We start from the raw sequence: 25,864 nt of genomic DNA, 5'->3' as shown, positions 1-25,864 counted from the left end.
TATAATCCTAGTTTCCATGACAAAAACCAGCCTGCTGGGCAGGACGTACTAACCTTTCCCAAAAACTCAGCCACATCTCATTTCTTTACCTTTCCTGTAAACTAATGTGACCCACTAGTATATTCACACCTCCAAGTGCATTTGGTGTGGGAGGCAAGAGGAGAAAATTGATTTAAAAAAGAGCTTTTAACAATTAGCACAAACTCTTTTTATAAAGTTTGGACACTTCTTTTTAAGATCAGCTAGGAACCACACGGGAGAGTGGGGAGAGGAAATCACTGAGAGGTATTGGAGCAATGCAGTACTGCAGGAGTACATCATAGGTTTTGCTATTTGTACCAAAGTCCAGCATGTCACCTAGCAGAATGCTGTAATGAAACTGATAAAATGAAATGTAAAAATAAAAGAGAAAATGCCAATGTGTTTGTCGTTAAGTCTCTTTCAGAGCTGTAATCCATCCTTGACTTCTCCTTTGTTATATTTTCCCTTTGTGGATACAAGCCAGAAAAAACATAGCTGTGCAGACTGTAAAGGAGGATAACAAATAGTACTTGTGTGTTCTTGGGTGAGATGGATGAGAGGTGGCAGGATGGGGCTTCGCTTGGAAAAGATCCTACATAAAGGAGTCTGACTTTCACACTCGGCGTCAAGGACCCTATTTCTACAGTGCCATTTCTTTCACAGAAGTTGGCAGAGACTGGAGCCAGTTCTGGGCTGTTGCTCCAGTTCTACAAAGCAATAGAAATGACAGTGTTTTAACATTTGTTTGCAAACTGCTTGTGACACCTGTTTCCTTCTAAAATCTCTCTGAGAGAGGACGATAGCAGGAAGCTTGTCCTAATGGCTAAGGCTCTGACTTGAGACTCTGCTTTTCTGCTTCCAAATTTGACATCCTCTAGGCAGGTGATGTGGATGACACTTTTGAGGGTAACAGGGTTATTTTGAAGACTCAGCTGGAACTGGGGTTTGAGGGTGCCCAGATCACTTGTGACATGGAGGCAAGGCCCCTGAATGCCTGCACACAAAGCTTAGTGTGCTCTTTAGTTTCTTCTCCCATAAAAGAAAATTGATGGCATTTCCTTGAGGGAAAACTGAAGAGCTTAGATGTACATTCGTGTTGGCAATAGATGGCCAGTCTAAGAATTATGATATAACTACACATATTATACTATCACAGGTCAACAGTGTGCAGCGCTGCATGTGTGAAGCATGGTGCTATGTAAAATATTGGTATGCTTTTATCCTGAGGGCCTCAGAAAAGCTTGCAGAGGATTCTTCCTTAAAGTGCAAGTAGTTTTCCTCCTGAAGATCATAAAAGCCCTGGGGAAACTGCACACTTTTCAGTGTGAGATTCAGGACCCTTATTGTGTATCATTTCTTAGAAACTGCTGTATCCAGTAAGGTTATGAAAGGTCCTGAATTTGGGCTTTCCCTGGATATGTCTCTACTAGTAAATCAAACCGTGCCAGGAACTTTCCCTGCACACAGGAGCTTTATCATTTATAGTGTTACTCAGAGTAATCTGTGACATGCTTTGAGCCCATGCTGACTAGCACCATCCTGAGCGATTCTCAGGCATTTCAGGAATTAGGACAGGGTTATTCCCAGCAGACAGTCTGGTTGTAGCCATCCTGATTCGGAGGGCAGGAGATCTGGAGAAGATGGATGTGGAATGGCCCATGCCAGTTGGCCCCTGAGCTAGAAAACTGTCCAGGGTACACTTAATGTATAAAATGTTACAGATGTAGCCTGAAGGTCTAAGATCTTGCATGTTGTGCAAATATCATAAAAATTCACTGACCTTTCTGCTACGGTAGACTTTTTTCTAACATACTATTCTATCAGCCCTACAGTTTCTTAAATGCTATTTAAATTATATCTATATTTGTATCTATCTGTCTGTCTGTCTGTCTATATCTATATATCTGCTGTATTTTTTCCTTCCTAAGAAATAAACGCTTGAGCTAACAGGCTTTCGCCTTTGGATTGTGTCAAAGAATTATATGGACCAATAACTGACTAATTTTCTGTGAGGCTGTACCAAAATCTAAGTCAGGAGCTATTTGGTTAGCAGTCTATGGAGTCGATTTCTTACATTTATATGTGACTCTTCTGTGAAGTGCTATCAGCAGCAAAAGAAGGTCAGATGAAACAATCAGATTCCCCATGAAATTTGCAAATACTACTGCTCAAGATCCCTATCTAGAAACCCAGCTGGCCTTTCTCAACCGATGCTCTCCACCACAAAGCACTGTCTGATACGCAGGATGAAGAAAATGAAACCCGTTGTGTGCATATAATAAAAAAAAGTCTTTGACAATAGTAATGAGCTGCTTTTCCAGCCTTTCCCACAAATGGCTCTTGTGTCAGTGTTGTTTTCATGCTTCCCTCCTCCCGCTCCTTTTCCCCCAGTGTGCTGATTTTGTAGCACCCTGGGAGGACTTCAGACACTTGATTCTTTCTTCTTTTGTTATCACTCTTCCCAAAACTTGAGGCAGAATCACTGATGCAAATAGTCCAAGGGGAGCAGCGATGACGGGAGAGAAGTCAAAAACACGTGGAGGTGGTTGTTTCATTCCCCAGCAAGTGGCAGAGGGCTGCCGACCTGTGACTGATTTACACCTGATACAGACCTGTGACAGATGTACAGATGTTTGAGTTCAGTGACAGAAGGTTAGCCTGAAATGAAATCAGTGCAGAAATAAAAGACTTCACTGTTTGAGTACCACTGTTTTTTGGGGGTGCTTATGTTACCTGTACTTACTGCCGTCTGCTTCTCCTCTTCATCACTACTATCGCCACATTAATGCTTTTTTTCCTCATTCTCTCTTCATTGCAGCCCCAGGAGCTTTTGTTTTCACTGGACATTTTACAATTTTCATCTTAGCTCAGGCAAGCAGCTTTCTTGTGTATTTTTATATTGAGTTTCTGCGGAAGGCAGTGAGGGATGTAGCCTCCAGACAGACAGGGAATGTGTTGCTTCCCTCTGTCATGGTTCTGCTGTTACCAACACCAATTTGTTACATCCCCCAACTGACTTGCTTTCACTGCAGTGCTCCCAATTCCCTTGACATGCTTTTGCTTCAAGAAAAGGTCCTTATATAGGGGCTCAACTCATGGGTATTTAACAAAAGAACTTCCCTTTTTTTCTGTTGTCTCCCCATATTTGTTAAAGCATACAGTATTGCTTTCCCTTAATAAAGGAATAGCCTTTCTCCCCAGTTCCTTTTCAGCAATAGCCCCACAGTGGGAGTTAAGATTGAAAAGGCAGATTGACCATGCCGCTGTCATGCAGCTGAACCAAACTTGATGCATGTGTCCCATAAGGCACAGATGTTTATTCTTCCAAAATAGATTGATATTAGATTCTTCTTTTTTTCAGAGGCTTTATTAAAACTATTACTAATAAAGCATTGGTATGACTGAAGTAATACAACAGAACCGCCCCCTGTCTCTCCAAACTTCAGATGTGCTAGTTTGTGCACATATCTATTTTGTTAGCAAATGGAAATGTCCACAAGGAGTTCTTTTTTTTTTTTTGCTTTCAACTCTTTCCCTCTTACTAATCAGATGAAGTTGAAAAATCTGGATCAAGATTATACATCCTGTAATACCCCAACCTCATGCCAGTGTGAGACACTTTCCTAGCTCACGTACGATCTTCCAAGTGCTCTGTACAGGGAGGGGATGTGGCTGCATCCCATGGCACGGTGTGGGGAGGAGCGAATCCCTATGCACGCTGCTGTGAAGCGGCACGCAGAGCTTCTGTGCTTACCTGTGAAACGTGTCAGAGAGTCAGTGAGAATAATCCAGGCGATCAAATAGGAAACAATTATTGTTATCAATCATGGTAGGGAAAAGCTACCAGCTAGTGTTGGGGGGAGGCTCAATTTGTTGCAGCTCTGCATTATCCCTGTTTTAGATTTCATAGGGTTATCATGTGACTTTGCTAGCACATACAACTGTTCCTTTATGTTTTATAATGTGGTAGTTATTAGTGGAAGACAAGTTTGGGGTTTTTAGGTTAAAAAACTGTATACACTTAAAACAAATTGCAAATCTATCCTAGGTACTTTATTGTCCCATCACCACAGCATTTGAGATTGTTGTGAAACTTTTGGGATTTCAGCGATTGTTGCCATCTCTACAGCTGGGTGCAAAAGTTACTGGAGTGAGGTTGGAATACAGACAGATCCTCCAATAACCTCATTTTCCTTGGAAACTGGGATAAAAATCAGTGTAGATTCACTTCTCTGCTCTGGAGGTTAAGGAGAAGGAGAATTAATTTCTTCTGGGCATTTCAGCACACACTTCCAGACCTGTTGGGATTTCTTTTCTGAGCTCTATTGGCAGAGATTTTAAACAGTTGCTGTCTAAGATTTTTCTCACCTGTACCCAAAGCTAGTTGGCTTGGCTCCATTTACTTGGCTGGCACGAATGGGTCACCTGTTTGTAAATAAGCAGTCTCTATCTCAGGATGCTCGCTTTAAGCTTGTGTTTAGGGTAAAAAATAAAATGGAGCAATACACAATCCTTAGTTTACCACCATCCTCCTTTTATTCAAAACTGGGGACAAGCTTTACCTTGTACTTACACATATGCCTATGTTTAAGAGCACACATAGTTCTGCTGATTTCACTCAGCCACTCATATGCTTAATGTTATGCATGTGCCCAGGAGCCTTGCTGATTTGTGGCCTAAGGTCACATCTATTAAAGTGCATAACAAAACACTAAAACCTCTCCTACTTATCCAAACCCTGTTAATCTAAACTACTCTCATGTCTCTGTTCCATTTGGCTAATCAAGGTTTCAGTAGAGTTGCTCTGTAAGGATAAATACCAAAATCGGTTGAAGTCTGCCCTCGACAAAGTACTTCTGGCTCCCAGCGCCTTTAATGAGAGCCCTGAGCATGTATCTGAGGTTGGAATTTGGCTCTAATGGAAGGTGGATTTTTCGAATCTTCTGTGAAGTGCTTCACAAAATAAGGGGTTTCAGTTTTTATACCCACACATGATATTATACTTACAGTTACCTTTGGCTGAACGATTCTTGGAATTTCTTGCTATCACGTCCAAAAAAATGACACATTGAATTGCATATCAGCTGCATATATAAGAAAAGATTGTATTGTAAGACAACATAGGGTTGTCAAGCTTTGTATTGAAAATGCTGCTTGGATTATCCCTTGTGTCTCAGTTTCAGTTCAGTTTTTTTTCTTAGGCTGTTTTTCTTGTGTTCATTTGCTTTTTAGTAACTTCAGGGATAAGAGCATCTCGAACTTTCTAGATCTTCTCTTGTCTGGTGTGGAAAAAAGGAAAGACAGCCAATTGTTTAAAAAAATAGGAGCTTTAGTTTTCTTCTCAAGGAATGATTTTTCATTGACAATGGAAGCTTGATAGATATTACAGATCACAGACAAAAATATTTAACTCTTGATCAATGAGAAAAACATTAGTTAAAAATGGTTTCATTGTGCTGATAATTTACAAGCAAGATATGCTCAGATGTGGGACTACGCTGAGGATATGCTGACTGAGAAAAAGTCTTGTATTTGTGGTCGAAAACCATCTTTGTGCATTCAGTAGCTGACTACATTTTCAGTAGTCATATTCTGAGATCTGCAGAAGCTGAAACAGTACTAACAGATAGGGCCTCACTCCTGCAAAGCAGTATGCAAGCCATTTCTTAGAAAATAAATTAAGAGAAATGTCTAGGATAAATGGAGTGAATTCCTCCTTGGACAGATTTATCTCTTCACATGGACTTCAGAAGGGAGATTGGTGGCTAGTTTAGACTAGGCACATAACTTTAAAGGGTTTAAAATTAATGGTGTAAATCTCAGCCAAGATGTCTGGCTGTGTGCTGGCGCTGATTTCTGAGAGCTGAGAGTCTTCAACACCTGAAGGAGAAATACCTGGGTAGTTATCGCTACTGAAATCAGAGGGAGTTAGATGCTCCTCTCAAAGGTGCTAAGTCGCTTAAAACAGCCTTCAGGCTGACCAAGCTGGGGAAGTAGGTGGACATTAGATACCTGTATCTCGGACATTCTTAAAGTCCTTGTACAGCCATTATGCCTGAGACTCTTCTCTGGGACTGTTCCCTGGCATGGGGTGCCCACATTCGCACCAGTAAACCCTCTTACTCTCCAGGATGGACCTATAGGAGTGGTTCTATAGGATCAATGGCTGTAGCCCCTACCCCACCAACAGAAGTCTTGCAGTCTTTGCTGTCTGTTGACCCACCTTTGAGAGGAGTATGAGACCACTTTCACCACTGTTTCTCCTGTGCCAGGCACTCTTTGGGGAAGGAGGTAACTATTTTGCAGTTTTGAATGACTGGTCACTGAGCCACGCCCCTGTCTCCATCTCTTCCCCACGTAGGACCAGGTGTACTGAAACATGCTGTCGCGTTACCTCAGATCCATGGATGGAGAGAAGTTCCAGCATTGCATGGATGAGTCATTCTGAAGCTCCAGAGAAACCTCATTACCTCTGCTAAACCTCAGTTCCTAACTTAACCCTTTCTGAGTCAGGAGCCTGCTTTTTAGGTCCAGTGGGTGTTGATGTTAAATGCCCTAAGAGCATAGCTTGGTTACAAGTCTAAAAGGTTTTTGCAAACTGTATCTAATATTTTCAAGGACTCAGACAAGATAGGATTATTAGCGAGTTCTAGTGTTTGAAGACTGCTGAGGCTTTTAAAAATTGAAATAATTTAAGAACTGCACAGTTTCAGTCTCTTTGTGTTTAAGTTGCTCTGCTTATTTCTCAGTGAGATAGTATTTCATTTCTCAATAGGAGTATGCCTTAATCTCATGATATGATCTGATTTCTCAGTAAGAATTATTTTTCAGATCTGACTTTTTTATGAGTCCAGGGTCTCAGAGGGATTTAAGCTTCTAATTTTCAGTGTAAGCTAAGTGTGTAAATGCTTTTGGTAATCTGGGCAAGAGTCAATGTTTAGTTGGTTTTGTGGCAAGCTCTCGTAATGCCATTATTTGGATCACAAACATTCAGGGAGAATATTTGCTTGTTTTAATGGATATTTTATGTGAGAAGCATTTTATTGCTGGGAAAGGTTTGCCGTCTAACACAGATTTTGGATTTGAATCAAACAAAACCTAACAATGTGTATTCATAGTTGACACTTAAAGCACAAATTCATCCTTTTCCAGTGAAGGTAAGTTATTCTTTCTTCTAATGGACAGATTCTTCTGACTTTGGAAAGAGATTAAGACAATCATTTTATAGATTTATTTTTTGTCTTCAATACTAGCACAACCTTCCTCCCCTTCCAAATTCTTCCTGTCATCATAGCAATTCAGTGCTGCTGATTTAGTGAATAGGATTGAGGGAGACAAGCAATCCAGCATGTTGAATTTGAACTCTGACCTTCCCTTTGCATTGTTGCACAACTTCTTAGTTTTGCTAATCAAAAAGCATTCGCCCTCCCCCTCTTTTCTCAAATGAGCAAAAACTAGAAATGTAGAGGGACAGGGTGGTTTTGGAAATGATCAGGGAAAGACACCTGTACATTTCTCTGGTTTGGCTCTGTGTTAAGCATTTCTTTCGGATCTGAAATCTGATATTATTTGCATTGTTCTTCAGATATCAAGATAGGACTAAATTCCTTAAGATTCTTATTATGCTTAAACACTGGAACATGTCCAAGCACATGACTTCTCATATGCTGTCCTCATCAATACTGAGCTCTTGACATATGATTCATGATAAATTGAGATGGACAAGACATCAAGTGCATTTTAGCTCTATAACAGCTAAATTCACAGAGACTTCCAGTATGGCTGTGCACGTCGTGAAAGACCACAATGCTCTTGCTAGAGCTGTGGTGTGTATTTAATGCTTGCTAGTATTCCGTTAGGTCATACAGTGGGAAAAAGTACAAAAATAACAAACTTGTTAGTCTGCTAATTGCAGGCTTGTTAAGTGATATTCCATTTCTGGTGGGTTTTTTTTCCTCTCCATTGCTCTGATTAATGACTATTCAAAACAAATACAAAAAAGTCTTCAGTAAAAAAAAAATAAATCACATTGCACCTGAAAGATCTTTTACTGGATTTTCTAATGCAAACTGTGCATTTTAATATGTAGCTACAGGACTGAAAACACCACTGATGTATCCCATTTGATTTATTCATTCACGTGATATCCAACTTTTGACAAAATCATCAGCTGAGTTGTGACTTAGGTGTGCCCCGAATTCGGCCTTTCTTCTTCCCTGTCTTTGTAACTGCAAATTCTCTTTCTTATGGTCTTTTAGCACAAGCATTGCCTGTGTAGTTAGGACATTTCCCTTCCCTATGCTCTGTGAAGGGAACCTGAATCTCAGTGGAAAGTTTCCCATAGCCTTTGAGGACTTGTGGATAGACCTAATACAGTAGGAACTCTCAAAACTCTTGTTTTAGTGCAAGTAAATAATTTTGTTTTGATAGTTCATGAGAGAGGGCTTTTGTGAAACCAGTTTTGTTATCTTTTTGGTTCAGGTGTGTTTTTAAGAGCCTTGAGGATTTTGATAGCAAGTACTTAATAAGCAACATTTATTATTATTTGATATGGACACCTAACATGAAAAATAACAGAATTTTGTGTTAATCTATTTCAGTCACGTCATCATTTCGAAATGACTCTATTTCAAAAAGCACCATCCAGGAACACTGCTGAGCCTTCAGGGAGATCCTCAGCTAGACCATGGTTGCCTGTGAAGAAAGTATATAAGAAATTATTAATTTCTATTTGGAGCTTTTTGCTTTTGGGTTACCGGGTCAGATCTAGGACTCTCTACACTGGGTGAAAGTAATTGCTACAGTTGTTTGAGATTTGTGAGTTCTTACAAATAAGACCTCACATAAATTGCCCACAGTTAAGTTGGGGAACATTTTGAGCATGCTCCATAGTACACTTTCTACAGAGAATAGGAAAGTGCTGCCTCTCACACCGTGCAGACAACTCTGAAACACCCTGACTCTGTGGGCATCCCTGCTTAAGTGCAAAATACCCCTTCAATTTCACTGAAAGCCAGGATTTCCTAGGTCAAAAATCTCAAGTGTTGCTACTTCAAAACAAAAGTTTTTTGCTCACTGTAAAACTGAAGTCCTTTCCTGCAGAACGGACTCTGTTTTGGAGCAGAAGTCAACCCCCTTTGCGATTTTGCTTTCAAAAGACATTTAATTATGACACTAAAATGAAATAGAGGAATTTAATAGAAAAATGGCTCTCATCAGAGACTGGACTAAACCCTACTCTGTGTTGTCAAATGCTTTACTCCCTGCTAGTGGTCTTTGAGCAGATCATTGCAAGGTCCTCCTTGCAAATCATGTAGATTACACTTCATGTGACTCATATGCGTGCTTCTGAAATATAAGAAGAAAGAACTGGAGGTGATCTTTGCCATGCAAAGACATTATTACTCTTCGAAATCCATGCAATTGGTGTTGTGGAAAGGCATAACACTGAACAGTTGAAAGTAATAATAAGGGAGAGCTCCAGAACTAACCACTGCAACTGCAAAGACACTAACTAGCAGCCTCTTTCCAGCTATGCTGTTCAAGCATGTCTGCAGTCTAACGAGCCATTTACCTCTTGTAACTTTACCATTCCATGAAAAATGACTCACAGATGAAATTCATCAGTTTGCCATGGAAGGATGCCATTTATGGGCAGAAACTATTTTTTTTTCCCCATCTGGGGACAAATTTGCTATTACTTTTGCAATTGCAATTTGCTACTATGAGGCTGTGATAACCCTGGCTTCTGTAAACCAGTAAGGTTCATTGATTTCAAGTCATTAGATTATTTCCTTGAAAATTTGTAACTAGATTCAAATCATATCTGTGAAGACACAGAGTCATGTCTTGACACTCAACTTTAGCTACCTGGGCTTTCTTATAGCTCATGATGAGGTGCCTTACCTTACTTGGCTTTAACGCTCACCTCCATTGACTGTTGGTGGCATCTCAGTGAGTAACTGGACAGCCTGTCCCTTTTCTACGTGGATACAGTGTGATGAGAGGAATCCCTCATACCATGAGCAGAAAAGAAATGGAACAATGATGGAAAATATCGAAAGCTGTATCCTGCTTTATATCAGGAGAAATACCATTTCAACATGAAGAGTGGGTCTAATGCACCATTTCTTTCATTATAATTTTAAATGGTGCAGTTTCCTGCCTTCCCTTCTCTTGCCATGGGAATATGCAAGAAGCTTTTATGATTAACTGAAGTATTCTTTACAGTTTACCTTTCATTAGGACCCCTTCGTCTCTTGGTTATTCATTTTAACTAGCTTCTGTCTACTTTTTATGTAGTTCCCAGTGCTATTTATAATTTAAAGACCCTTTATTAAGCTTTTTGCACACAGTGTATAAGACTTTATATCCTTGCTTAACCGAACTGGCCTTTGTTGCCCTTTTCTGTGTTTAGATTATAACCAGGATGAATTTCACTTGTGGTCTCTCCAGCTGTTTTTTAAGTAGTTCCCACTTTCCTGCAATAGATTTCCTTCACATTAGAAGATTCCAATCCAAATTCCATAGGGTATTTTGCCTTCCCTTTAAGTCAGATTTCCTTTATGTTTCTCTTCCACGGGTCCTAGCTCATATGAATCCTACAAATGCAGTGTTATAATTAGAACTATGTGAACACAGCACTTCCATTTCTCAGAGGTTCCTGCAAACATTTGCTTTGGGTTTCATCCATATGAGCTCCCATTCCTTGATATTTTTTACTTTGAATTTCAGATGTGAACAAACCAAACATCACTGAGCTCAAACTTGGCTCCAATGATTCAACGTTAGGAATCCCTGAAACAAAAAAAACCCCAAATTTTGCCAGGTTTTGGGGTAAAATCCACAAAGTCTAAATGTTTACATCAGTAGTTACTGGCCCATAACGAATCTTCAACCCTAGAAAATCGGTCGTTCACTTTTATGATATAAACAGCTGACCTGTTTAAGGGGCTTATGGCTTATTTTTTTTAATAGTCTTGAGTGGAGTACCTGGGAGCACCTTCCCGCCTTGACAGGCTAGGTGAGAGCTCCCCCTCCTGTTTTAATCTGTTTTAGACTTTGGCCTTTGTTGTGACCCCCACATCTGGCCCGCCGGGTTTTTCTAGTATCAGACCCATCTCAGTACGCTCGTTTTCCCGGTTAGATCCAGGGTAGCCTCGAGTTACCTTCCTTTCACAACAAGAAATTCTCCCACTCTCTTATTTTCGCATAGTTTTTATTTCTGTCTCCGATTAAAGAGTAAACTCTGATCATGGAGACAACCCAAATTGCCTAACACCAAACCATGCAGTCTTTCTTGAAAATGTCTTTCAGTATAGAATGGGAACATTACAAGATCTTCTTTTTCCATTTTATTTAGGTGCTTGTATTTTTTCAAAAACTACAACAAAAAATGAAGAGACATTGGAACTGGTTTTTTTTTTTTTTTTTTTTTTTTAATTTTTCATTTTATGTCTCTTTGTAGGTAGAATGAAAAAAGACATATGAAGTGTGGGAATGAGAATGTTTTCACTGAACCAACTAAAATGTGTAATGCTCAGTCTTACAAGACAGAGGTGGTCATTTTGCTATGGTCCTTCATTTTTAATAGTTACATATGCATTGAAATTCTAACACCTCAAAATTCATTTACAATAAGTTAATGCCTTTTCCACTACAAATCTATTCCTTGAATCACTGAAATTGTGCTCTTTTCTGTGAAGCAGCCCAGCCATAAAGAAAACAAAAATCGGTCAGTTAATCCTACAATTATCAGTCTCTTATTCTTACTGTGTGGACAGGCCTACAGATGAAATGTCATCTCCTTGCTTCCCAATTTGGCAATTTCTGTGAGTTACTGCCCAGCCACCCAACCTAGTTTGTGGTCACTGTGTGTTGGATCTGGAACTGCTTAAAAAGGTTGGAATTGACTTAAAGCTTCGTGTTGGTTTCTTTAGGAAGAGGGTAGCAAAAGGGCAGGGGATTTTTAATTTATCGTCTAGTGAGTATTGTTGACATTTTTTGTGTTAACAACATTAGGAAGTTGACGACAGTTTGCTTGCTTTATTTTTCTTTTCTTTTTTTTTTCCGCTTAGGCTTCTTCGATGGGAGCTGAGTTTTTCATGCAGCATGAAAGCAAGTTGCAAGTCACAACAGTGTACAGAAAAAGGTGGATTTTTCCTTTCCAGACATGTCATTTGCTGGAAACCATAAAAAATGAAATAACAAATTACAGAATGGAGATAATAGCATTTTAGAAAGCCACATGAAATTAGAACAGTTGCAGGCAAATTCTTTGCAGCTGCTAACGCCAGTTTGTGGATAGAAAGCCGGGAGGATCCTTAAAGATCTCTTCCTTAATTGACTTAACATTTTTCTTGTTGGTCTGCGGACCTGCCAGCGGGAATGACCCGTGTCTTCCCCACGGGCTAGAGCTGCCTCGTTGGTTCAGCCTGGCGAAGCGTTGCGGGTGGGTTTTCCTCCCCGGGACAGGTTGGCGGCGGGCGCAGAGCCGGTGGGAGCCCACTGGAGGGCAATCTAGCACCGTCTATCTGACCTCGGCCCGCAATTCTCCGTCACCCTTTTGGAAGATTTTTGATCTGAACTCTACCAACAGTTTACATTTCCACGTCCGTATTCGAGCTGGGGTTCCATAAAGCGAGGCCAAGCTCTATATGTTTTTGCTCTCTCAAGTATTACATCGTCTATTTATACTGTGTGTTTTTGTAGCCCATGATGTAATATGACAAAATTTCAGCCATGTGCATCACACATGCAAGTCCGAGTGCAGCTGGGTTGTGTAGCATGGCTGAGGTAATGTCAAGAAATTTCATATTATATTTAAAATGACACCTGTAAAAATAATCTTCAATTTGTAATTTAAATACTGTAATACTCAATTATGTGAACTGACAGGAAGTGTCCCAGCGGTTTTGGAAAATAACATTCTTTTATCCGTCGAACCTTTGATGCATTTTTGAACAGCCATAGTGGAAGTTCAGATCATGACCTTCTGCTTTGAGAGAACAAAGTCAGGGAGGAATAAGATCTTCTCCTACAGCAAGGTGAAGTCCTCTCTCCGCATATATTTTTTGCTTTCTCAGTCAAATGTCAGCTGTGCACGCTTTATCATTATCCAAGCCAAGCAGGGCTCAAAACTGTAAATCTAGCCTCATTTCTAATTGTGTGCCTTGCTTATGGCAGCACATGCATGTCATCTGTAAATATATATCCTGCTTGACTCCTAAAGAGAGGCTTCGAAGGTTTTCCTACAGTCTACATCAGTAGCAATCAGATTCTATTTATGTGGGAGTGAGGTTTGTGACTTGGCCATTGAAAAAGCTCAGAAGTCTTCCAGATGCAGGAATCAGTTTTGGAAATCTACTGAGCTGTTTCCTAAGTATGTCTCTTTTGCTTATTTGGGGGGAGGGGGGGGGGGGGGGGGAGGACTTGCGGGGGGGACATGACAAGATGTAGGCTTTGTGCAAGTAGGTTATGAATGTGATAGCCCTGGGATTTCTCCCACTGTAAATTATACCTTCTTCCATAATTCCATGGCGTTTCCCTTATCCAAGAGCTGTTTCTTAAGGCTCTCATGAGCCTTAATGCGCCCCCTCCCCAACTTGTACCTGTTACAGGCTTCTGCAAAATCTAAGAGGTTTCTCTTATGTCCTTCTCCATCATGTACTTTCACAATACTGAATGTGACTTCCAGAGAGTTGTGTTTTGTGCCACTTAAATAAACTCTGTTCTTTCCATTCAACTCCGGTAACCCGATACCGCACAATAAATGCTAATAAGTTTCCTGCAGAGTAGTGCTCTTAAGACAGCTTATTTTTCATCCCTCCTTTCATGTTGTGCCCTTATTGATGACTCAGTCCATACCACAAGTGTTCTTAAAGAAGATAAAATGTAAACAAAAGTGAAAGATGCTGGTCAGATAAGGCACTCAGAGGGACACAGGAAATGCTTCATAAAGAACATTTTTGCTGCATCCAGTTGCCCCCTTTCAAGTTGCAGTTACTGGCTATTATTCTTCATAGGCAGTTAAGGACAAAATGTTGCATTAAATAATTAACAACAGCAAATTAATGCTTTGGTCTACTGCAAATCAAGGACATATGCCTTTCCTGACCACCTTGTAGGCTGGAGATCGGTTCGTTTTCTATTGATAAAACGTTTTCCCCGACATGTTCTTTGTGGGTGAAATTCACCCATAGCCTTGCAGCAAGAGAAGACCCGAAGGACCCCTGTGGATATCTGCGTGTGGGGAATCAGGAGCGAAAAGTGTGGGAGGGCATCGTCTGACACGGAGGAACTCTGTCAAGGGAAGCAAAACGTGCAGTGACCTCCTGCCACGGCTGCACGTGCAGGATGCACCAAAGCTGTGGCCCCTTTCCCTGTCCAGGGAAGGGTGGTCCATCACCAGGGGCACCTGAGGCTCTCCTTGCCCATATCACGAGGCTTCTCCTTTCCTCTCATATAGCTCCCACGTGCTGAGTTTGCTCCCTTGGATGGTGCTTTGCTGGTAAGAGGAGCGCCTGCGTCTGTGCGTGCAAGTCCCCAAGGAGCACTGCCTCCCGGAGTGTGGTGCGGAGCAGCCTGCGGAGGGGAAGGGGCAGACGAAGGGGTCTGAAAGCAGAGGGAGAGGTGGGTGCGGGAGAGGGAAGGGCGGCTGAAGGCAGAGGCAGACGGGGTCTGCAGGAAACACCAGCCCCTCCGCCCCACCGTGAGAAGTGTTTGGTGTTGGTTCGTTATTGTGCGAGGTGGAGCGTGGCAGTGCCGTGGGGCCAGGGAGGAGGCAGAGCTCACGGGGAGAATGGTAGACGGTGCCTGCCCTGAAAGGCTCACCACACTAATGCTTTAATGCAAAGAACACCACAGCTGGGCCTTTTTTAATGCTTGGTGAGGAAGGGGAGCACATCTCTCTCTGCAGCCTGCTTGCCTCACACGAAAGACAACAGGAAGGAAGCGCTCTGCTCTTAAAAGTTTGTTTCAGTCTCACGTTTTGAAAGAGCAGGTCACTTCAAAGTCCCACCACAAAATTACCACATGCCATCTGCTCGTTACAAATGTGCAAGGGAAATTATCGGTGCTTCTGCCTTGTTTCTGTGATCCAAATGTATGTATGTGCCAATTATTTATTTTATTTTTAAACAGACACATTCAGTTGTCTCCCACCCTTCCATGCTTCTTATACTGAACATCTTCTGGGGATGTCGGCTCTTGGGGTAGGAGACCACATGTGCCTGCACTGCTCTGCTCTGCTCGTGTGTGTGTTCAGATGTAAAAGGACCACAGTGTCCATGACAAAACCCAGGGAGGGCAATTGTCAGGTTCCATGTGGTGCAAATGTGTTTTCTCTTGAAGCAGGCTAAATCCAGTGGCTAATATCGTGCAGCTTTCCCGATGGTTGTAAGCCATAATGCAGCTCAGGGTAGGGGCCCTTGATGTGCTGTTTCCAGACTTGATGGCCAAGCAAGACTTTTGGTTTGTTCTACTGCATATCCCAGACTACAGGCTTTTACCCATACGCTCTAGTAGCAACCTTTTTTAGACAAAAGTCTTTAAATCCTCAGCTACTTCAGCCCCATGGAGCCTCTCATTAGGGCTGAGAGGAGCAGAGTTCTGTTCTTGTGTCTGCTATGATCACTTACGGTGTTGCTCATCTTGCTAAACTTCAGGTGTCTACTCCAAGTCAGTTATTGAGATTGTGTCTATAGTCAGTGCAGAGATATCTGCACCTGCAAGGGGCACGTTTCCCCATTCGTTAAGACCTATGCTGGGATTGGCTGGATGTGATTGTTTCTCTCATTTTATTTTAGAGAGAGGTTGAACAAGAAGCCTAGATTAGATTGCTAAATTTTATAGCGCTAAAGGTGGTACAAACACTGCATTTAAACCTTTGCTGTCAGAGTCCCCTTTTTGTGAACACTGGATAATAATAAAACCTCTGAAGGGATCGTCCTACTAGGTTAATGGAGCATGGTCTCAATCAGAGCCTTAAAAATGCTTCCTTATAGAAACAGTAACTGATCTCAGTGGGGTTATTCCTGATTTATGCCAGTGTAAGAGAAGGACTGGATCTCAGGTTTCCTACTGCATTCAAGCTAGCTAATTTTTCTCAGGGCACATTCATACCAATTTGGGGCTGAGTGCTTTACTCATTTGTATGATGTATACATTTATTTTTAACCAGTACTTGTTAAAAATAAACTTTTCATCAGTGAACCATCCCGGGTGGACAGATGACTCACATGTGCTAGTGGGAATGGGATGAATCAGCAACACCGTTTGATTCGTAGCACAGTCTCGGGTCGAGCAGCTGTGTCTGGAGAGACTGGACATGCTCCATCTTTCAGCTTGTTGCAGCCTTGTCCCCAGCATGACTAGCTTCCTCTGTCAGCAAACAGAGCTGTGGGGCTCACTGTATCGCAAGGTGCAGAATGACCTACACTAAGCCGGCACTGGATGGATTTTCAGCTCTCCCTGGTATCGAAACATGCTTCTCGTGGCAAATTGACATGGTCCGGCAGTGCTGGGTTACAGCTCAGGTATCTCTGCACAGTGCCAACCCACCCCAGCCCTGGGGACGGTGGCTGGAGGTGTGAGAGCTCGGCTTCTGGTCTGTGCTGTGTTTGGTGGTGGCTAGGACATCAGCTGTGCATGACCTCTGCTGTCGTACCTGTGTGTCGCCTGAGGCTGGCTATACCTAACTGCAAGTGGAGATTGACTTTCCACCTCCCTGCATTTCCTGGCCATTTCCAGGAGACAAAGTGCTCCAAAACATGGTGTGGCCACGATCACAGAGTTATTACTGAAGTATTAAAGTTATATTGAGTCCACAGATATATGTATTTATGCCCTTCTTTTAGCCCAACTATATGTTTTTCAGGCCTTAAAGCTGCAGGATATTTTATATATTTGTTATTGAGAGCAGATGTGCCCAATTCCAATCATATTCTACTGAAGAATGTCAGGGTTGTGAGAGGTCAAATGGTGACTGCCTTTCAATCTCCATTATTATTTCCTCCACTCAATTGCCGCAGCAGGGAGACTACAGTCGTTAATAGAGACCTTCAAAATATTCAAACATATTACAGATCAAACCCTTCCTTGAGCTCTTTCAGTTGCCTCTTTCCACTCTTGAAAACTCCTCTGGCTATGCTGCTGCTTCAGCCTGGGACTGGAGCTGAGGTCCAAACTCACCAACTATGGACACTGAGGAGATGCTAACGCGGTTTATAGTGTCCTCTAACTGGGAAACCAACCCCTTCTGGGCCGGTGTGACAAGGTATACCACTGCGGTACGTCCTGTAGATGCGCTGCCTCTCTGCCTGGCCTTCGCTTTGCCCACGTACCTGCATTGACCTCTGCCTTCGCGGAGAAGGAGTGCGCCCAGCAACCTTAAATGGGAAGTGCCAAAACCAGTTGCAACGTGGTTTAAAAAGCTGTTTTCTTTCAGAAATATGGGCCTGGCAGTGACCAAAGGGGAGGGTAAAGGTGGTGGATGGGGAAGGGCACAGGGACAAGGCCTGTATATAAGCCCAGCTCAGCAATACAGCCTCGGTTTTCCCCGCTGTGCTCAGAAATGGTTCAGGGATGCATTCAGGTCTGTCGCAGGCCCAGTGGAAACAACCATGCTGAAGACCAGAAAAGTCCGATTTTAGAGCTATGACAGGTTCTTCCCTTTCCTTCTGGGGCCTTGGAAGGAGGATTATGGAGGAACGAGTGATTAATGCCCTCTCTCTGGGAGGAAGAAAACATGATTGTGCATTCTTTCCTAGTCCCGTCCATCATCTTCAGTGATGCTCATGGGGAAGCTTATTCCTTCACATGCAACATTTGCAGAACTAATTTCCAAAACATAGGAGTGGTTTTAAATAAAGCAAACATCATTTTGCAATTATCTGCAATCCTTTAACCTTTATTGATTTTTCTCACTCAGCCAGGGAAATTTTTTCTCTCTCTGCAGAGCAGCTATTTAGTAAAACCGGTCTTTTTTTCCTGCGGGACTTTTTGCACTGCAAATGCTCAGTGGGCAAACTGTCACCATGTTGTGAAGGCAGGGGATTGGAAATGTAATTGGGAGATTTTAACAAATGTATGGGCTTTGCTACCGCTTCTTGTCCTTTCTCAGTCAGGCCCCCATCTCTGCTGTGTGCTGCAAACGCTAAATGTTTCTTCTTTTTTATTTCCTGAGTTTCTAACTGAAACAAAAACCAGGCACGGAACGAAGCTCAAAAACATTTCCAGTTTGGAAAGGAGACGTAAGTAAATGCAATATCCTGGGACAGGAGGCTTCTCGTGTTCAAGAGTACTAATAGTCCTGAGGACAGGCCTGCCAACTGGCTTTAGTGCCTTGGGCGTTAGGGCAGGCCTGCGTACTTTCTCTCCAAATCAGTGGTTTTTAGAGGACTGTTAGAAAGCACCACTAATGAGAAACGGTGCCAAATCCAAAGCTATCAAATTCAGCACTTGCCACTTCATCCCTTCCTCCAAATATTAAACTCCCATACTGTGCTGCTCTCACCGTGCTAGGAGCCCTAACGTAAAAATGCTGTGAGCTTACACAGTGCTGACAGGATGGTTAACGTTGTGCTCAGTTAGAAAATGCAATAGCTTGGGAAGGGATCTCAGAAAGAGCTGCCCGCGCCTTAGTTTATTCAGAAAGTAAGCACAAGCCAGCGGGAAGCAGAGGGGGTCTCTGCATCAGGGTCTCTGCATCGGCTCACTGCAGCCTGAGGCAGGCTAATCATCACTTATAATGTTGGTAGCTGGTTTATTTCTCAGTAATTAAAATAAAGATGGGGTGGGTGACTTCAACACCCGACGCTAGAAAGCCTTGTGACTAGCAAAGATGCTCTGTCTATCCGAGATAGGGCCAGCGCCCCGAGCAGGACTTCCAGCTCCTGCCAGGCACCTCCAGCGATGCTGGGAAAGCCCCCAAGGCTGCGTTTGGCCCAGAGGTTGAGAGAGGTGATGGTTACTGAGAGATGGACTCCCACCTCCAGGAGACATCCCTCCTTTTGCTGGCGCAAGCATTGCCAGTCCTGTTCGCCACACACCTATAGGGAGGTGGGGGCACCGGGGACTGGACATGGGCGACCTCGGCCAGGGGAAGGCTGGGCTCCTCCTTTCGGCAGCAGGGGTTGGCTTCAATTGCTCATTGAGCGACGTGTTTAATATATGTGCGCTTAGATCTCCTTCACGTCTAACAGCGATGACAGCCCAGCTTCACCTGACAGAAACGTGGTGGCCATGAGTATATCACCGCGCGGGAAGTGCTCTGATGGTGCAGGAATAGGGGCACCGAGCTACTTAGAAATATGGGGTTTAAAAGCCCATACCCGCCTCGCAGGGTAAGTTAATAGGAAAGCTCTCACTAGAAGGCTGCTTTCTTTGATAGATGAAGGACTATCCAGGGAGCAATCTGAGACATACATTAGGCTCTCACACAAATCTAGGGAGTCATTTCAGTTGGAGCAACACTGAAGATTAAATATTATAGTTCACTGAAGGGGCTCTGAGTGGCGGTGAAAAAAGCCAGAATACAGTTACCTAAAATCTCACAGTGAAATATGGAGCACAGAGTTTAATTAACCTTTTTCTCTGATGCCTCAGGAAAAGCGAAAATGGACATGTTTTCTCCGTCAGCCTTTGGGGAACCTGTAGGACAGTCATTCCTTCCTTCAGTGTGAAGTGCACTGAGACATCAGGGACGTCTCTTTTTACATTAATTTGTGGGGATGGCTAAGAAGTATTAAAGGCAATGGCAGCAAGTGGCTGGGACTTCTGTGGTCTCAGCAAGGCTTTCACCCTCCTCGTCTCCATGAGATGCATGTTCAGTGTAGGGTCATTTATAACTGGGGCACTTGGTTCAGATTTTTTTTTTTTTTTTTTTTTTTAAAATCCCTTGCAGCAGTGAACTTCATTGTCAGAACACCTTGAGCAGAAAGTGTTCATCGAGGAAAATAGGTGGAATTTTTTCCAAGGCAAATCTTCAGCATTTTTGGCACAAAGCTGGGGTATTGTCCACTTGAAAACATCATTCAGGTGCTTCACACCTCTATTTTCCTGCAGGATGGACTGTCTGCCCTGGGCTTACCTGCCTCTGTATGGCATCTATAGTGTGTTGTGGGAGTCTGATGGTAGCGGGAGCTTTTAGGGATGACAGAGGCTCATTGACTGGTTTGGCTGGCAGAGAGCAGCAGTGTTGAGGAGTCACCTGAAGCTCGCATTTCTGAAAGTAATATTTATAGCTGTGACCTCTGATTTTTGTCTGTAAACCCAGCAACTGCTCTGTCTTATTTTGGTGTCATTCTGGCATATATTCTTTTTGTTTTTGTTTCTAAATCCATTCAAAAGCTACTTAGAAAAATAGTGTTTCCCGCTTAAAAAAAAAATAAAAAGGCTGGAAAATTTCGACCCATTCACCTGACAACACTTTCCCTTTGTAGAAGAGCCAACACCGCAGTGGGAAACCTGCCCTTGCAGAGCTTCAGGGTATGCCTTTGAGTCTCGTGTACATGAACCTCTGGAGCTGCAGCCAGAACTCCACACTTTTACTGAAGACCTGTCCCAAGAGGAGACGACTCAGTGTTAGAGCAATGGCCACCCAGCAGCTGTGCCAGGGGAGAACTGCAGTGGTATCAGGAAAGCCCTAAATTGGGTGCTCCATAATGCATGGCTTAACCTGAACGCAACATCACTACCCCACTGATCAGACTTAGTTTCTTTTATTCATTTGGTGTCACAAGTGAGTGTGTTGATGGATAGATTCCATTTTCCCCCCTCTAAAGTAAAAGGCCACTTGCCAGGGTTGCTTACAGCTACTGCTGGCCTCAGCAGGCCCCAGCAAGGTGAAAGGTCCTTGTTCCCCCAGAGGACTGACACATTATGATGGCTTCATTTGATTAAAAGGGGATGTTGATCATTAGTTATGACCCAAATTTCTTTTTTTTGGCAATCATTCAAAGTGTTCCCAGATGCCCATAAGGCTGTTGTTACCTGCAAATAAAACATATCTTTATAACAAGAACATTAATGTTAATGAATAATATCAAAATGTGCCATGTGCCTTTCCCAGGCCTTTTTTGCATTTTGATGGATTGAATGATGGAAGGGAAACATATGCTTTCCAGATTGAACCCAAAGAGCTCACTAATTCAGAGTCCATGCTCCTTCAAGCTGCAGCCAAGCAGAGAATAAATTGCACAGCATTTGTCATCCACTTGGGATTAATTATTGAGTTTTAGAGGTAAGTAGCTGCACCAGTAAAGGTTACCAGTTTGTTCTCTAACATCTAGTTAGAGCATTGATGGAACTAGGAGGGGGGAACCAGCCAAACACAAATAACTTGGCTATTTCTGTCCAGAGTAAACTGGGCAACAATGAAAGAGGTCAAACGTTCAGCTCATGAAATAATATGCATGTATGAACTTTTGTTGGCGATTAGTTCAATTGTATGAGGAATGGGTACTCCCTTCAGGTTAACATTAAAGAGCATTGACAGAGCAACAGGAAAAGTCTTTGGGTTTTTTATAGTTAGTGCCATAGTTGACCTGGAGCTGGTACTGGCTTGGAAAAAATGAGTATTGTTCCCTGAAGGACTCATGTCAACGTTGAGCTTTGGACTTGTAAGAAAGGAATCTTCCATCTGTCAGACAGGACAGGGTTAGGACACTGGTCTCCAGGGTCCCCTTTGATTATGTGATGATGTTTTAAGGAAATTAGCTGATGACTGCGATAGGGAAAGAGCTGGATCTGAGCTTGAAAATTAGGCAGTTTTTTGTTTCATTAAACACACATCTTAGCAGGAAGCTGAAAAGATAAGGTCAAGAGAGGAGGGTTGTGCCAGGGGTGACGGTGAAAGGTGATGGATTAAAATATAGTCTGATTTAGCTATTTTTGAGATGAAATGAAAAATGAGCACTTGAAAAATGAGTTAATTAATCATCATGTCTTAGCTATTCAAAGAGTATTTCCAGTGATCCAAAAGGTAGCTTTTCATATTTACTGTGGTCACAAGCTGCAGAACATTATAACCCTTTGCTTACTTTTGGTCCTTCAGCAATATTGCTATAGGAACAGGTGAGGTCAGCTGTGAAGGGTAGTAAGTTTTCAATCTTTTTGTAGTTGTATCTGCTTTAGCATTTTGGCTTAAAACAACACTGTGCTTTGGAAGCGATTCCCCAGATTGCCCCATTTGCTGCGTGCTATTTCCATCCACAGAGTAGGATTTGTGCGCACAAAGTAGGTTTCTTTTGGAGGTAGACTCAACTGAAACCTCTGCCCCAAGTTTGTACCAAGGGGCTTCCCTAAGGGGAATGTAGGGATCCAAACCAGCCACAGGTCCTTCATACAGCTTCAGATGATGTGTTCAGCAGGGAATTGTGGTCCACAGAACCAGATTCAACTTAATTCCAGGGAACGCCCTGAACTGCATAAAATGCAGGTGCAGACGTCTCAGCACCAACTGCTTTATGTTTTATGTCACAAATTTAACTCAATGCTCTCCCCCTCTCCCTTTTTCAGTCCCTGTGACTTGATGCTCTTGTCAGTTACCTTGTGGCTGCTTCTCCAAAGCCAGCTCTGCTAATGATACTGAAGCCAGAAAGACCCACTTTTGCAGTCCAGGCATCAGCTTCTGCTTGGTTTTGGTGGCACCTTGTGATAACATGGGTGCTTGTGACTTGTGAAGGCTGAACGGGAGCAAGGACTTTTGTTCTGCTCAGTGCTTAGGCAATGCTGTGGTGTGATGCTTTGTGTTGTGTCTTAGTGTACAGTGATACAAGAAACCATTAAACACTGCCATTACGTTAACCTTGTATTTTACTTAGTCCTGACTGGCTTGTTTTGCCACCTGGTACTGCAAATGCCCCATCACAACCCTGTCCACCTCCCCCTCTCAAGCTCCAAATCAATGTCCATGGACAAAATGGGGCATTGGGGTGGAGGTGGAAAAGGCTCCCGGGGCAGCACCCTGCTGCCCAGTCAGCTCTGCCTTCTGCAGCACCTCCTCTCCCAGTCCTGTGTCCAGGCTGCCCAGCTGCTCCTTCTCCTCTCTCCTTCCTCTCCAGCCCCAGTCTGGGGCACTGAGAAGAACGGCAGTCAAAGAATGGTTTGTTTGTTTGTTTGTTTGTTTTTCCCAGACGTTAGATGTGATCAGTGCTGTTTCAATCTTTTCTGCCTCATTTCAAGATCAACTTCTCAGCAACTTCAACTGAACTCCCTGAAGGCTCATTGTGAGAATGTAAATTCAACAGCATTTGCTCTAGGGAGCATGCATCTTTGGGAAATGTAAAATAAGCATGCAGTCATGCTGCCCTGCAAAGTAAACTTCCCAGGCTGCAGTCAAAACTTTAATTTCTAGCACTGTTTTTTTGTTTGTTTTTTTTTTTTTTTTTTTGTTTTGGTTTTTTTTTTTTTTTTCCAAATTGCAGGTGAACTCAGTCTACCATCTCCACAAAAAATGACACATAGAGTAGATCTATTGAAGCCTGAAAGCTTTTTATTTTCTACATATTTAAAGTTTAAAAGATTCCCTAGAGGAAATTTCATACGAAGTCAGCAGAAGAGTGGCCATATACTGAACTTGGTGAAGCTCTGCTGATGAAAGGATCTGGCCCAACTGCATGTTTAGCAGAAAGAAACCCTCATCGAACCCTACCTAGGAAAAAATAAGTACAACCACCTCCCCTTCTGTTTTGCTCTTGCAATTCTGACTCCAGGTTTAATTTCTCTCCCTCATTAGCTGTGCTCTAGAAAACATGAAGCTTGTAACCACATCTTTGTTAACAGCTCAGTGAAAATAGTCAAATCATCTGTTTTATTCCGCACTTGCCTTCCCCTACTAGCATTTCCTTATAAATGAGATGAGGTGAATAAGACACTAAGCAGTAAGCACTGGACGCTCATGACAATTTGTCAGAAATGGTCTCATTTGCCTACCCTACTTCCTACGGTACTTACTCACAGAAAGGCAATGTGGTTGCTACCAGCGCAGATGTGTTCACAATCTGTAGGAGTCTGGCCAGATGCACCGGCAGCCTTAGAGAGCTCCATCCAACAGATCATTGCCTGTGTTGAGGAGTGGAGAAGAACATAGTTTTAGACAGTGTTTGTCTTTCTCTCTCCAGACCAAAATATTTATGCCAGCCATCGCTTCTCTCCTCCTTCTTCCCCTTTCCCTGGAGTTATTTATCATAATTTGCAAATAAAACTACTGAAAGCCAAATGATCTCTGTGAATTGCTTAATCTGCAAGGGGATCTGCAGTGTGGCTGCTACAGAAGAGAGGTAAACACTTTCTTTGCCTGTTGTAATGACACATTAGGGAGGAATATTGCATACATCGATTCCTGATTTCCCAGAGTATAACTTCAGTCTTTATGGCCACCATGTTAGGCAACAGAACAGGGCTGTCTGCAATATCAAATATGGCAAGTCAGTTTTCCCTCTGAAAAGCAGATGGACTATGCAATATTTAGCCACTACTCCACAATTACCCAGTGGCTGACCCCAGACCTGGATGACCAGTTCCTCAGTCACCTGCACAGATCTACATCTTGAATTTCTACTGCAAGAAATGTTTTTGTTTGTTCCGAAGAGTTAGGTTGCTACAGTTGTGTGCCTATTGCATATCACTTTTTAGAGAGCTTTGATGTGTTGTCAATGGTCATACTGAAATTATGCTGAACTGTGTGGTTTAGCATTTATCATATGCATAAGTCAGTCACCATGGTTATGTTTACAGAGTTGATGTCTTTAGGGGTATAGGTAACTTCTGTATGTGACCACGGGGTGCAGTGTTAGTAATGAGTTCTTCCAATGGAGAGTATGCCAGAGGAGTCTTGATAAATTTCTGAGTTCCTAAGTACTGATCATGAGCTCAAGGACCAACCTTTTGCCTTAATTATAACTTCTCTACATTAGAAATATTTACTGAAGCCAAATAAGTTGCCTTAAGTTTATATCAATGGAAATTGGAATATTGAGCATGGTACTGAGTCTTTCTCATCACATTATGTGGATACATAATGTAACGAATTTTGGGGTTGACTTATTTTGCCAAGCTGTCCATGCAGTCTTGGTCCACCGAGGCTCACTGTGGGGAAGAATGTGCTGACTTAAATGTCAGCTACATCAACTAGTGCTGAGGTTGTACCTGCTGTCCCTGACTGAGGTGGAGTAGCAACACCCATGAAATACATTACACTAGCTCAGGAGAGGAGCTACATCTGTGTTAAGTTTCCAATGCTTGTCAGTCAGTTTTGTTCCCACACCAGAAAAATGGTACTGAAGCAGGAATCAGGAATTTGATCTTGGCTTTGTTAGGTAGAAAAGATCAAGTCTGATAATAATCTGTTTTTTTGAGGAACATTTAGCAGAGAAACTACAGCAGACATGCATGAAAAGCTACAAGTTGGGAGATATATTTCTAATTGTTACAGAGGAAGTTTAGAGAGTTGTCAGGGAGAACCAAACTTGCTTCCAATGGCAGGCTTACAGGTAATTTAAAATATTTCATAGTTAATTTAGGCCTCAGCAACAAAGATAAATCTGGATTTTTTTAGGAGTAAATTTAGTATATCATATTTGCAATAAAATTTGCTCTCTCAAAAGGGTTGTACCTCATGACTGGCAGCCTCTATGACTGTAGGTTAGGGAGCTGCCTGCCATTATTCATCAGATGAAAGGTGTGGAAGTTGCTTATCCAAGGAGATAAAACTCTATTCCCTATCACACAGAGCAGAGGGAGATCTGGAAAACCATGACAGAGTGACTGTGAAGGAACTCAGATCTGTTTCCACCTAGTTAAAAAATATTTCACCTCCTTAGACATTTATAGATTATTTATT

Source organism: Accipiter gentilis, chromosome 16, assembly GCF_929443795.1.
Source record: "Accipiter gentilis chromosome 16, bAccGen1.1, whole genome shotgun sequence".
Taxonomy (NCBI): Eukaryota; Metazoa; Chordata; class Aves; order Accipitriformes; family Accipitridae; genus Astur; species Astur gentilis.
The sequence above is the reverse complement of the archived record's forward strand: the minus strand, read 5'-3'. Positions refer to the sequence as shown.